A 14,092-nucleotide genomic window follows, 5' to 3' on the forward strand; every position below is an offset into this window, starting at 1 on the left:
CGAAAGGTGGTAGCTTGTGGTTTAATATCTATAAAGAGCTTGAAAATTTCAATAAACATATTAGATTCAAGATTGGAGCGGGTAAGGAAACTAGATTTTGGGAAGATTCTTGGCTTTGTGAAGGAAGATTGTGTGATATGTATCCTTTGGCTTATGAAGCTTCAAGGACCAAGAAGTTTGTGGTGGCCAGTACGTGTTAGAGCATAGCTCGGTTGAACCCACCAAGCGTTGGTATGTCAAGTTTGGTTGTCATATTTTAGTGAGACAAAACTCATTTAAAGAGTCGCTTGATTATGTACTAGAGTCAACTTCGTATAGGTTAGCTTGAAAGTATTAGGATATGAGACATTACAAGTATTGCGAAGACTTGAAGAACTAAATAAGCAAGGAGATACAACGACAACATCATCCTTCCACTTGAGGTTAGTGATATTTGACTTGAACTGTTTCATTCCCTAATGTATCTTTCAAGTCGTGCATATTGAAAACAAAACTGCGAAGCATGAATGATTATACTCTAGTTAGACATAGTATTAAGGAATACAATACGAGGTTTATTGCTTATCCATTAAACTTTGTATATAAGACATCAAAATAATCGATTGAATGCTATTGTGATTATGTATGGGCATAAGGTGAAGATTTCATCCTAGGAAACAATGTTTTACATTTGTTTTAAGGAAGTAAATTCATGACCTTGTTTTGTGAATCGAAAGAGAAAAAGCCAGGCTTTACTGGTATTGTTATTCATTGCATATCTTTTGAACTACCAATATGTGCGATTAGTATAACCGCTCATGACTTGTTTATATTCTTGGTAAAACTATTCACAAAGGCCTGACTTTTGTATGAGTATGACTTTTATTAGTGAAACCGATTTTAAGTAATCACCTGAGATGGTATGATCGATTTTGTGTTATTGGTATGACCGACTCTGGTTAAAGGGGAACCGATCCTAGTAAGAGGTGCAACCTATCACAAATGGGAATCGATCCTTGTATGAGGTGCAACAAGTTTTTAGTAGAAAGGGGAACCGATCCTATGGACATGTGCAACACGTTTTTAGGAAAAGGGTAACTGATTCTATGGGCATGTGCAGCAAGTACAAGTTAGATACCATATATATATGGGTAACCGATCCTAGTACCTAGTCAACCGAATTTTGGTAACTAGCGTGACTATGAAAAGTACTCACATGGAGGTAGAACCGAAACTTGTTTTGGTAGAACCGTGAAACCCATGTTTGGTGATTGAGTGTTTTTGATCAATCACATAGTTCTTGAAAGTCAGATGAACCAATTCTAAACTTGTTTGGAAGTGTGGAAAATCGGTTTCAAGATTGTAAGTATGAAAGAAGACTTACAAAGTAAGGATGTCGACATACTTTGAACATGTGCAGTAACGCTAATTTTAATTGTTGAAAATTATTCCTTAATAGCTAAAGGAAGAAAAACCCGGATCGAATAAAATAAATTGAGAATCTTTTATTTAAGGTTTTTAATTTTATTTTAGGAAAATGAAAAATAGTAATGTGCATTTACTAGTTGAATATTTCCAAGAGATTTTCGGTCAATATTTGGACAAAGCATTTCCAGGAATTATGGAAACCAAATCTGGAATATATTGCATATCTTGATAATATTTTCCTTGGTCTATAAATATGAAAGTTTGCATTTCGAGCAAACTAATCCTCAGAGACAGCAAAACTATCTCAGTTGTGCTGCTACTGGTGAAGCCTCCTATTCGGAGAGGAGAGTAACCTAATTAGGAGAAATCTCTTACGGCCGCTCAGCTTAAAGAATTCTTCGGGATTGAGAAGCTTTATTAGTACCGTTGGCGGGCAACTAGATAATTGCGGTTTATCTTTTATTTTCGATTGATTTGATTGACTAACGGTGGTTGAAATTTGATTGCACCTAGTTTTTTTATGCTTGAGAAACTTCTCTTCTGTTATAAGATTCACTCAAACTAGATCGAAGTTTCGACAGGGATCTTTAGACTGTTTGTAGATCTAAAGACGTCTTGTGATTATCCATTGTTAACAGACTCCGTTATGTGCGTGATTGATCACAAGAGATTCAAGTTGATTTTGTGCAGGTGTTTATTGAAGATCTAAGAAGATTTGAAGACAAAGAAGACTTTGAAGATTTCTGATTTTGGTTCATAATCTTTGGTGTGCACAAGACTTGTTTCGGTAAAAGAGGATCCAACTATAATTGGTTTATCCTTGTGGTAGATTAGATTGATTAGTTGTGCAGATCGACATCAATACAATTCTTTATGATTAAAAGTATCGATTCCAAAATCTTAATAATTACTTTGGTAGTTGATAATAAGAGAGATCTAAGAACCTGACAAAGGATTTTATTGAGATAAACAGAAGAGCCTTTTGTCGAACTCACATCACTTGGTTGAAAAGAGTTAATACCAAATAGATTTGTTGTTCCTTTACTGTTTGGAATACGAACCAAAGGAATTTTTCCAAGTACGTGACTTATTAAAGGTCGGAGACGTGGGAATACAGACGGAACTAGGTCAATTATAGGTTTAATTGCTTGGTATCAACTATACGAAGTTGGTTTGATTTTGTATAACGGCTTAATCCTGAGAGTATTCAATTCTGTACAAGGTCCCGGGGTTTTTCTGCATCTTCTGTTTCCTCGTTAACAAAATCTTACTGTGTCATTTACTTTTATTTTCCGCAATTATAATTGTTTTTATTATAATTTAAAGTAAATTACACAAAAGTTAATTCCTATTTACTTGATAAGTAATCCTATTGTGTTTGGTTAAGTCCGAACCTTTTATCAAGTAAACATACTTCGTTGTTGTATTGTGTCGATCTCGTATCCATAGACGATCACACGAAGTGTGAACCGATTTGTTGTATTGTCTCGGCTCAGTCCATAGACAATGACTTTCGGAGAAAGGACTTATAGGTGGAAAAGTTTTAGTTTGAGGTATATTTGGGTGCTCTCGTTTTTTCAATTGGTATCAGAGAAGGAAAATACAAAAAGATATAACAATCTGTGTTTGATGTGATCCATCCTATAAGAATGAACTCGAGTTCTCATGAGTCGACTTTAATTAACGTATCGCCAAGATTTGACGGAACAAACTATCTATGGTGGAAATCTTCTATGAGATCTTTTCTTCAATCACAATACTTTAATACATGGCAATTAGTCGTTGATGGTTACATTCGCCCAAAGATAGAAAATTCAGAAACTGAGTTTAAACACTTAGTAGATTTTTCAAACGAAAAGGCTCTTGCAAAGCAGAATTCAGATGGTTTGAATGCTGTAATACATGTTGTAAGTCGTTATCTATAACATCATGTATCAACATGTCAAACTTCGAAAGAAGCTTGGGATAATCTTCAAATCATATTAGAAGGAAACACTTCAGAGAAAGAAGCTAGACTTCAAACTCTTACGTCTGATTGGGAAAACCTTCGAATGGATGACAATGATACTTTTGAAGAGTTTCATCTTAAACTCTCTGAGATAATCAATGCCTCTTTATCTCTTGGAAAGACTATCTCTGAAAAGGATATAATGTGCAAAATTCTCAGATCTTTGCCACCAAGATACGATTCTAAGAAGAATGCAATCATAGAAGAAAATGATCTCTCAACTCTCTCACGAAGCACACTCGTTAGGAAATTAAAGATCTTTGATCATGAATCACAGTCTATTCAAAGTAAAGGAATCGCTTTTAAAGATGCAAAAATTCCGAAAGCTCCAATGGAGAGGAACAGAAAGATGGATGATTCAGATGAACAGATTGCAGAAAATTCTGATGATGAAATTGAACAATCATTATCATTTATTACTTTTCAAGATATCTTAAAGAAGCGAAATAAGAGATTCGTTAAGGATACTCATCGATCTTGTCGTCTACATGATCGAGTTCCTGTAAAAAAGGATCATGAAGAAGATGATGAATATCAGCTGCAGTGCTTTAAGTGTAAATGGTTTGGTCATATTGCTAAAGACTGTCCCAATCTTAAGAAATACACTGGAAGAAAGGCTCTGGCTATAACTCTAGATGAGAGGTCCGATTCATATGATTCTGAAGAAGAGGAAACAACTAATATTGCATTAGTTGACAATCTTATTTCTTCCTCCTCCATTAGTGATTTACCCATTTTTAAAATGGACATGTCTTCCGATGTTATTAAATCATCTAATGGAAAAGGGAAAAATGAGACAAGATGCAAAAACTGTCTCAAAAACAGAACTGCTAAAAGTTGCATTGGCAACCTAAGTCAATCTCAAGATACTTCGCTAGTTAGAGGTTACAAGAGGAGAATTTCTCATATGATGCTAGATCAAGGACACTCTGTTTGTTCAAATTTCTATAGTGAGAGAAAATCTCATACTAATACCACCTGATCGGTATTAGAATTCTTTCCTCACCATGTGTGCCGAATTTTGAGTGAGGAAGAAGAATAATCAAGGCATTTATGTGCAGATTATGGGAATAAAATCTAGTATTTGAAAATATTTGATATATTCGTTTTTATAGGTGAAAACCGTTTCTGCTGATTTTGGTAATTTCGTGTGTGGTTGAGAAACTTAGTCTAAACCCTAAACAATGTACTGCACGGGAGTACTTTTGATTCGAGAGATCAATCTGTACAAATCTGGCCTAAACCAAGAAATGGTCGTTCCAGACTTGCTTCGGTCACAAAGTGAAGGAGAAGGGTTGGTCTTAGGGAGGGAAGCGAAGAAAGTGTTGAGACCAGAATCGTCATTCTGGAAGTGTGGGTGTTTTATGACTTGTATCAGAAAGTTGAACTGGCTAGATGGATGAAAATCTATCAGATGATTTCTGGATGTTGTATTTTTTCCTGACCAAAACTTGTCGTTTAGTGAAAATAGGCGGGACCTATTTATAGAAGTCGCAAATAAAACGTACCCTGGTCTCATAAGAAGTGGAAGCGATTGAGTGGTGGAAGAGTAATGTGTAACGTCGGGATTTATGTTTCCATAATGAGGGAGGTGGATCCGCTCACGCCATTACTCCTTGCCATTACTAACCGCCCTGCTTTATGACACTTTTTGTAACGGGCGTTTTGCACGCCGCATGCTGTAAACCGCCAGACCAATACCCTGATGAGCATCCCCCAATTTGTGACATGTTTGATATCTCGAGTGTTTTCGTGGAAAACATGAAGCACTTTGCTACGTGCGGAAAATTAAAATTGAGAGGCTTGCCGCAGGAAAATAACATGTGATCATATTGGCTGGTCGCCTGAAATTTGCCACAAGCTTGCCAGCTCGGTGGCGAACTTGGATCGCTGAGATCGTATCTCATGAGGAAGGGTAGCCGTTAATTATGGCTACCTTTTGTCGGCGCCTGATAATGGCGTAGTGGCGCTTTTAACACAGCCAGTGGAATTACGGAATGGATGGCATGGCTTGTGCATGCCAGTGGCACGGTGGCGTAAGTGGCGCCTGACGTAGCCATGGACACTAGATTTAGGCGGCTGGTCGCCTAAAAGTTGCCACGAGTCTGTCAGTTCAGTGGAAAACTTGGATGGCTGAGATCGCATCTCATGAGGAAGGGTAGTCGTTGATTATGGATACCTTATGTTGGCGCCTGATAATGGAGTAGTCGCGCCTTTAACGCGCGCCAGTGGCATTGCGACATGGCTGGCATGACTTGTGCATGCCAGTGGAACGGTGGCGTAAGTGGCGCCTGGCATAGCCATGGCCACTGGATTTAAGCAGCTGGTCGCCTAAAAGTTACCATGAATCTGTCAGTTCGGTGGAAAACTTGGATGGCTGAGATTTCATCTCAGGAGGAAGGGTAGCCGTTGATTATGGCTACCTTCTGTTGGAAGTGGCGCCTTTAAACCGCTAGCAGCATTACGGCATGGCTGGTTTGGCTGGCATGGCTCGTGCATGGTGATGTAAGTGGCGCCTGGCGTGGCCATGTCCACTGGATTTAGGCGGCTGGTCGCCTAAAAGTTGCCACAAGTCTGTCAGTTTGGTGGCCAACTTGGACGGATGAGATTGCATCTCAAGAGGAAGGGTAGCCGTTGATTATGGCTACCTTATGTCGGCGCCCGACAACTTTGTCTAAATTAGGGTTTGGCATGCTGAAACCCTAATTAGCGCCCTTACTAAAATCGTTGTAGAATTTTCATACGAACTCGAATTTTGACGGTCCTCCACTCCATTCTTATCGGAAAAGAATTTCCTATCTCCTCACGTTGTAATATTTAGGGTTTGAGATCGTCTAGGAGGTGAAACCAGCCCGACAGTAAAACTCAGGAAGAATTCAGGGGGGATGTTGCGGGCCCGAGGTGGCATAATGTTGTGCCACGATTAGGAATTAGGGTTTTATCCACCGCCACTAGAGCATGGCCGCGCCTAGGGTTCAGGCTAACCAAATTGAAGTCCATTGTGAAGCTGGTCACGCACGGAGAGTGGGCAGGCAAGTTTGAGCATGCTGTCGCGGTAAGTGGCGCGTTTGGCATATGTGCCTGGCATGCGGGTCTTGGCATGTTTGGCATGCGCGGTTGGCATGTGCGCTTGGAATGCGCGTTTTTGGCATGTTTGGCATGCGCGTATGGCATGTTTTGGCATGCGCGTTTGGCATGTGCGCCTTGTATGCGCGTCTGGCATGTTTTGGCATGTGCACCTGGTATGCGCGTCTGGCATGTTTTGGCAGGTTTGGCAAGCCATTAGCATGTGGGCACGGTTTTGGGAAACCATCTTTAGTAGGGCAAGTTTTCTGGTTTGCGGCAGGACTTTGCACCAGTTAATCCGCGATGGATAATTTCGACCAGTGGGGTCTAATGTATTGCACAGGATGCGAAAACCCTAATTTCTGCAAATTAGTCAAGTTTATGAGTTTTTTTTGAGTTATCACAATAATTGGCTGGATTTTGTGTGCTGCCACAAAAATCCTTGTTTACAGAATGCAGTGTGCTTTCCGTCTGAGCATTTTGTGCAATGGCCTTAACTTTGGTACTTGGAGGTCCATGCTACTCTGCTGCGAGTGAACATAAATCCTTCATGCCATACCGATATTAAGGGTTCTGCCAGGGAACATAACACAGGAAAAGTACTCAGTGAGTCTTGTATTGTGAGGTGCCGAAATTTACAGAGTGTCTAGGATTGTTGCTACATCCGCTAGTCTGGATAAATTTCATGTAAGTATATTGAACGGATCAATAAATATGCCAGTGGAGAGGTTGACACTCATGGATCCGTTTCCTTACAGAGTGATGTCACATCAGATGCAAGGTTTTACAATTTTAACCCTAAGCTAAAAACCACCATCAACAATTCGTATTTTTAGGAATATTATATTTTCGGAAGTATGAAAATTTTAAAAAGATCCTTCTCCTTCTTTGGTCAGTCCTTGTCTGAACCATGAGTCTGGATCCAACATCTTCTCTTGGCAAGATGCTAGATCAGAAAGATCAACTTAAGATTAAGTCTGGATCTTCTCTTGATACTAAGAGTAAAATCAAAAAGGGAGATTGACTTAGCAAGAAGGAAAGAGAGAATACGCTAAGTAAAGATCAGAGTATTGAAGCATTGACACACTTTTGTGTTCAATCAAAGACAAAATTACATGCTCTTGCAGAATCCTTCACGAAAATTTCTCACCAGCGATAAATTCTGGTCAAGCAACAAGGTTTTCTACTTGATGAAATTCACAAGATGAAGAGTGAAAGTAATAATCCGCCTTCATTTAGCACTGATATGAAGGAATGAGTTGCAAAATATAATAGACATCAATTTTTGATTTCTTTCAATGATTATATTAAGTCTATTTTGAATAAAACTATTATGAATAAAATTATTTGATTTATAATTTTTCTTGTGATAGTTTTTGATTTATATAGCTTGTGCTTGAATGCTTTATCTTATTCCTATGTATGTTTATGGGATGTTTGATTTCGGTTTTCTAACCTTGATATTCTATATCATATGTTGTGAACCTTTATGGTTTGGGTGACTTTTTGGTTTAGAAGGATTAAGTTCTATCCCATTTTGGTAGGCTTTATCAAAGGATCATGAGGGGTTCTGATTGAAACAATATGTGAAAAAGTCACAATATGTTGAATCGTTTGGTTTAGCATAAAGCTTATGTATTTCGGGGTTTTCAACCTTTGCTTGCAATAGTTAAAAACCGGTTTTCAACCTTTCTCTGGTAAAGGTTGGTTGTTGTTATTCTTTTGTTTTGCATAAGGATGACAACATAATGATATTTCTATATCAATTCTCCCTGGAAAAAGATGCAACATATTGGAGAAGAAGATGCGAAATATGAGGTAACGAGTTTGTTAGTTAATCGTTTTCCTGTTTAAGAAAAGACTGATTTTATTGCGTATATTTATTGCTTTTGCTTAACAAAATTTCCGGTACAATTGATGTTTTATTACATTATTTGTGTATGGATGTGTGTGTGATTCAATTGTTTCCGGTTAAGAAAAACTATTGTTATCTTGTTTTATTGTTTGGTATCAATCATTTAGGCTTACAAAATTTCGGTGCAATTGCGGTGCTTTAATGTCTATGTTGTTTCAATTGCTTCCGGTTGAGGTGAATAATTATCCAAGTTTATTTATTTGGTTTGCATGAATTATTTATGGCTTAACGAAAGAAAAGGTTTACGGGATGAATTGTTTAGTCCAATTCGATTCCGGATAAGAGAAAGTAAGTTAATTCTGATCTTAGTTAGACTTATCAAAGGGGAGGTTTCGGTTATTCAAGTCTAATCAAGTGCCTTAACAAGAAATGCTAGTTAACTAACCTAGTACTTGTCTTGTTTAAAAATTAAAGGTCTAAGTTATATGGATAATTAGAACTTGATAAGAAAAATAGAGTTATCTTTATTTTGGTCTTATCGAACAAGCGATTGTATTTGTACAATCGGTTTAGGAAAGGAACTAAGGTGCTTAGTTGATTTTTGGTTTGCTAAACTATTAGGAAAAATTGTTTCGGGCAATTGTTTCCTTGGTAACATATCAAAATAAAATTACTTTGTAGTTTCAGTTTTGATATTGGTTATCAAAAATGGTGTGTGGAACCCTCGTGCTTAACTCTATAGGTTACAAGTCTTTTGAGATTGGTAAGATCTTTTCGGTTTATCCTTTATTTTTTCTTTTCTTTGTCATTTTGTGACAAAAAGGGAGAGAAATATATGGAGTAAACAAGTGATACTGGTATTGATTTATATTGATTGGTATCACTAAGGGAAAGAACATTGGTGTTTAAACGTTTATCTAACGAAAGAGTGAAAGCATAGACTAAGGGGGAGTACCATATCATATGATTCTTGTAGTTATATGGACTACAAAGGAATAAAAAAGACGTGCGTATTGAAAATCTACCTATCTTACCTTTAGGGGGAGTATTAGCTTTGTTATTATAATATCAACATCGGCATTTATGGATTGAATGTATACAGGTTATTATGTTGTTGAATTCGGGAATCAAGCGTATGTGTAATGAATTCTTGTAATTTGGTTATCCATATGATGTAAGAGTTTTTCACTAAAATTGACAAAGGGGGATATTGTTAGAGCATAGCTCAGTTGAACCCACCAAGCGTTGGTATGTCAAGTTTGGTTGTCATATTTTAGATTCAAGATTGGAGCGGGTAAGGAAACTAGATTTTGGGAAGATTATTGGCTTTGTGAAGGAAGATTGTGTGATATGTATCCTTTGGCTTATGAAGCTTCAAGGACCAAGAAGTTTGTGGTGGCCAGTACGTGTTAGAGCATAGCTCGGTTGAACCCACCAAGCGTTGGTATGTCAAGTTTGGTTGTCATATTTTAGTGAGCCAAAACTCATTTAAAGAGTCGCTTGATTATGTACTAGAGTCAACTTCGTATAGGTTAGCTTGAAAGTATTAGGATATGAGACATTACAAGTATTGCGAAGACTTGAAGAACTAAATAAGAAAGGAGATACAACGACAACATCATCCTTCCACTTGAGGTTAGTGATATTTGACTTGAACTGTTTCATTCCCTAATGTATCTTTCAAGTCGTGCATATTGAAAACAAAACTGTGAAGAATGAATGATTATACTCTAGTTAGACATAGTATTAAGGAATACAATACGAGGTTTATTGCTTATCCATTAAACTTTGTATATAATACATCAACATAATCGATTGAATGCTATTGTGATTATGTATGGGTATAAGGTGAAGATTTCATCTTAGGAAACAATGTTTTACATTTGTTTTAAGGAAGTAAATTCATGACCTTGTTTTTTGAATCAAAAGAGAAATCGCCAGGCTTTACTGGTATTGTTATTCATTGCATATCTTTTGAACTACCAATATGTGTGATTAGTATAACCACTCATGACTTGTTTATGTTCTTGGTAAAACTATTCACAAAGGTCTGACTTTTGTATGGGTATGACTTTTATTAGTGAAACCGATTTTAAGTAATCACCTGAGATGGTATGATCGATTTTGTGTTATTGGTATAACTGACTCTGGGTAAAGGGGAACCGATCCTAGTAAGAGGTGCAACCTATCACAAATGGGAATTGATCCTTGTATGAGGTGCAACAAGTTTTTAGTAGAAAGGGGAACCGATCCTATGGACATGTGCAACACGTTATTAGGAAAAGGGTAACTGATCCTATGGACATGTGCAGCAAGTACAAGTTAGATACCATATATATATGGGTAACCGATCCTAGTACCTAGTCAACCGAATTTTGGTAACTAGCGTGACTATGAAAAGTACTCACATGGAGGTAGAACCGAAACTTGTTTTGGTAGAACCGTGAAACCCATGTTTGGTGATTGAGTGTTTTTGATCAATCACATAGTTCTTGAAAGTCAAATGAACCAATTCTAAACTTGTTTGGAAGTGTGGAAAATCGGTTTCAAGATTGTAAGTATGAAAGAAGACTTACAAAGTAAGGATGTCGACATACTTTGAACATGTGCAGTAACGCTAATTTTAATTGTTGAAAGTTATTCCTTAATATCTAAAGGAAGAAAAACCCGGATCAAATAAAATAAATTGAGAATCTTTTATTTAAGGTTTTTAATTTTATTTTAGGAAAATGAAAAATAGTAATGTGCATTTACTAGTTGGAGATTTTCCAAGAGATTTTCGGTCAATATTTGGACAAAGCATTTCCAGGAATTATGGAAACCAAATATGGAATATATTACATATCTTGATAATATTTTCGGTTTTGGAAATTCCTTGGTGTCCAAACTTCTTTGGTCTATAAATATGAAAGTTTGCATTTCGAGCAAACTAATCCTCAGAGACAACGAAACTATCTCAGTTGTGCTGCTGCTGGTGAAGCCGCCTATTCGGAGAGGAGAGTATCCTAATTAGGAGAAATCTCTTAAGGACGCTCAGTTTAAAGACTTCTTTGGGATTGAGAAGCTCTATTAGTACCGTTGGTGGGAAACTAGATAATTGCGGTTTATTTTTTGTTTTCGATTGATTTGATTGACTAATGGTGGTTGAACTTTGATTGAACCTAGTTTGTTTATGCTTGAGAATCTTCTCTTCTGATACAAGATTCACTCAAACTAGATCGAAGTTTCGACGAGGATCTTTAGACTGTTTGTAGATCTAAAGACGTCTTGTGATAATACATTGTTAACAGACTCCTTTCTGTGCGTGATTGATCACAAGAGATTCAAGTTGATTGTGTGCAGGTGTTTATTGAAGATCCAAGAAGATTTGAAGACAAAGAATACTTTGAAGATTTCTGATTTGGGTTCATAATCTTTGGTGTGCACATACTTGTTTCGGTAAAAGAGGATCCAATTATAATTGGTTTATCATTGTGGTAGATCAGATTGATTAGTTGTGTAGATCGGTATCAATACAATTTTTTGTGATTAAAAGTATTGATTGCAAAATCTTAACAATTACTTTGGTAGTTGATAATAAGATACATCTAAGAACCTGAGAAAGGATTTTATTGAGATAAACAGAAGAGCCTTTTGTCGAACTCACATCACTTGGTTGAAAAGAGTTAATACCAAACAGATTTGTTGTTCCTTTACTGTTTGGGATACGAACCAAAGGAATTGTTCCAAGTACGTGACTTATTACAGTTCGGAGGCGTGGGAATACAGACAGAACTAGGTCAACTACAGGTTTAGTTGCTTGGTCTCAACTATACGAAGTTGGTTTGATTTTGTATAGCGGCTTAATTCTGAGGGTATTCAATTTTGGACAAGGTCCCGGGGTTTTTCTGCATTTGCGGTTTCCTCGTTAATAAAATCTTGTTGTGTCATTTACTTTTATTTTCCGCAGTTGTAATTGTTGTTGTTATAATTTAAAGTAAATTACACAAACGTTGATTCCTATTTACTTGATAAGTAATCCTATTGTGTTTGGTTAAGTCCGAACTTTTTATCAAGTAAACATACTTCGTTTCTCTATTGTCTCGATCTCGTATCCATAGATGATCACACAAAGTGTGAACCGATTTGTTGTATTGTCTCGACTCAATCTATAGACAATCACTTTCGGAGAAAGGACTTATATGTGATTTTTTTTTAGTTTGAGGTATATTTGGGTACCCTCGTCTTTTCAGTACGTATGAAGTTAGGGAAGATGGTGTAAGGTGTGCGTTTATGCCTAGACAAAGATACTCTCAAACCACTACAAGTGAAGTGTTATCTATATCAAATCTTCTCTCTTTCATCTCTATTCAAGAAGGGGTTACGGATACCCGAATTTCGGTTGGTAGTGATCATGTTCAATATACGGTTAAGGATGGAAGTAAAGACGATCAAGGTGAGCCGGATTATGCAATCAATGTTGTATGGAGTAATGAGTACCCTCACAAAATCAATTTCTTTCTTTGTCTTCTCTCTCAGGATCGGGTAATGAGAGCGGATAAACTTTTAAGAAGAGGTATGGATGTTTCTAGTGTTTGTCGTTTTTGCGAGGAAGACGATGCATCGAGTTTGCACTTGTTTTATGGTTGTTGGAGAACCCGGAGAATATGAAATTACTTTGTTGAAGGGTGCCACTTTGGATGGTCATACGACCCTAATATCATTGTATCTATCAAGACTTGGAAGTTTAATTTGGAGACTAAAGACTTACTCGCATATGGAATAACATCTCGGTTGCTATTTGGTATATGGAAAGAGCGAAATGCAAAAACCTTCAATAACAAAAAGAAAACTTTGGAAAGCCTCATTAGAGATATCGAATTACAAGCATTCTTTTGATCCGAATCAAATACAAGAATGTTAGGGCTTACGACAAATATTGTGATATTTTTATGGGATTTATTATACCGGTCTCCGTAATTTTTTGTGTTTTTTTTAATTGGGTAGCCGAATCCCCTTTCGGTTCCCCTTTTTTGTTCGGTTGTAAACATTGGGTTACGACACCCCTCTTAAGTGCCTTCTTTCCATGAAACTTCTATTTGACCGGTCAAAAAAATAATAATCAACAGATGTTTAATGATCTTGAAAAATATCATAATGCTTTAATCATAGAGGATGTTAAGGACTATTCTACTTGATAATAGGCAGTTTTCTTATTTTTGGTTTGCAAGTTGCATTTTGGATTTAAGGTTCGACAAAATGGGTCTTCTACTGTTTTCTTCTTTGCATTCTTAGAAATTTGCTCTCTTTAATTTTAGATTTGTTTCAGTATTATTTCTTTGAATTGTTTCTCATCTTTAGTTGTATCTGCCAGAACACAGTTTACGGCTTGTGTGCTTTTAATCTATTTTGTTTGTTCGATTAAAAAAGAAAAACATGGATAATCTCTTGATTAGAAAAGATTGATAGTTTAATAGGTTTAAGTACATGAAATAAGGTATGAGGTAATTCGATCTCAAACATAATGTCCAGTGAATAAAAGATTTTAGGTGATTTCTAGGTTTTCTCAAAATATATGGGAGATGCGTCACAGAATCACTTTAGCATATATAATCTCCGGATAAGACTAAGTGTTTGATGTGAGTTTCCACCCAGACGTTCAACATGGAAAAATCTAGCCATGTTTGCATAAAGATGGAAGAATAAATTTCTTTATAAACAAAGATACAACAGAATTAAACGTAACTCAATTTCTACCAACATCTCAATTTTTAAAA

This window comes from Papaver somniferum, chromosome 2 (assembly GCF_003573695.1).
Source record: "Papaver somniferum cultivar HN1 chromosome 2, ASM357369v1, whole genome shotgun sequence".
Classification (NCBI taxonomy): Eukaryota; Viridiplantae; Streptophyta; class Magnoliopsida; order Ranunculales; family Papaveraceae; genus Papaver; species Papaver somniferum.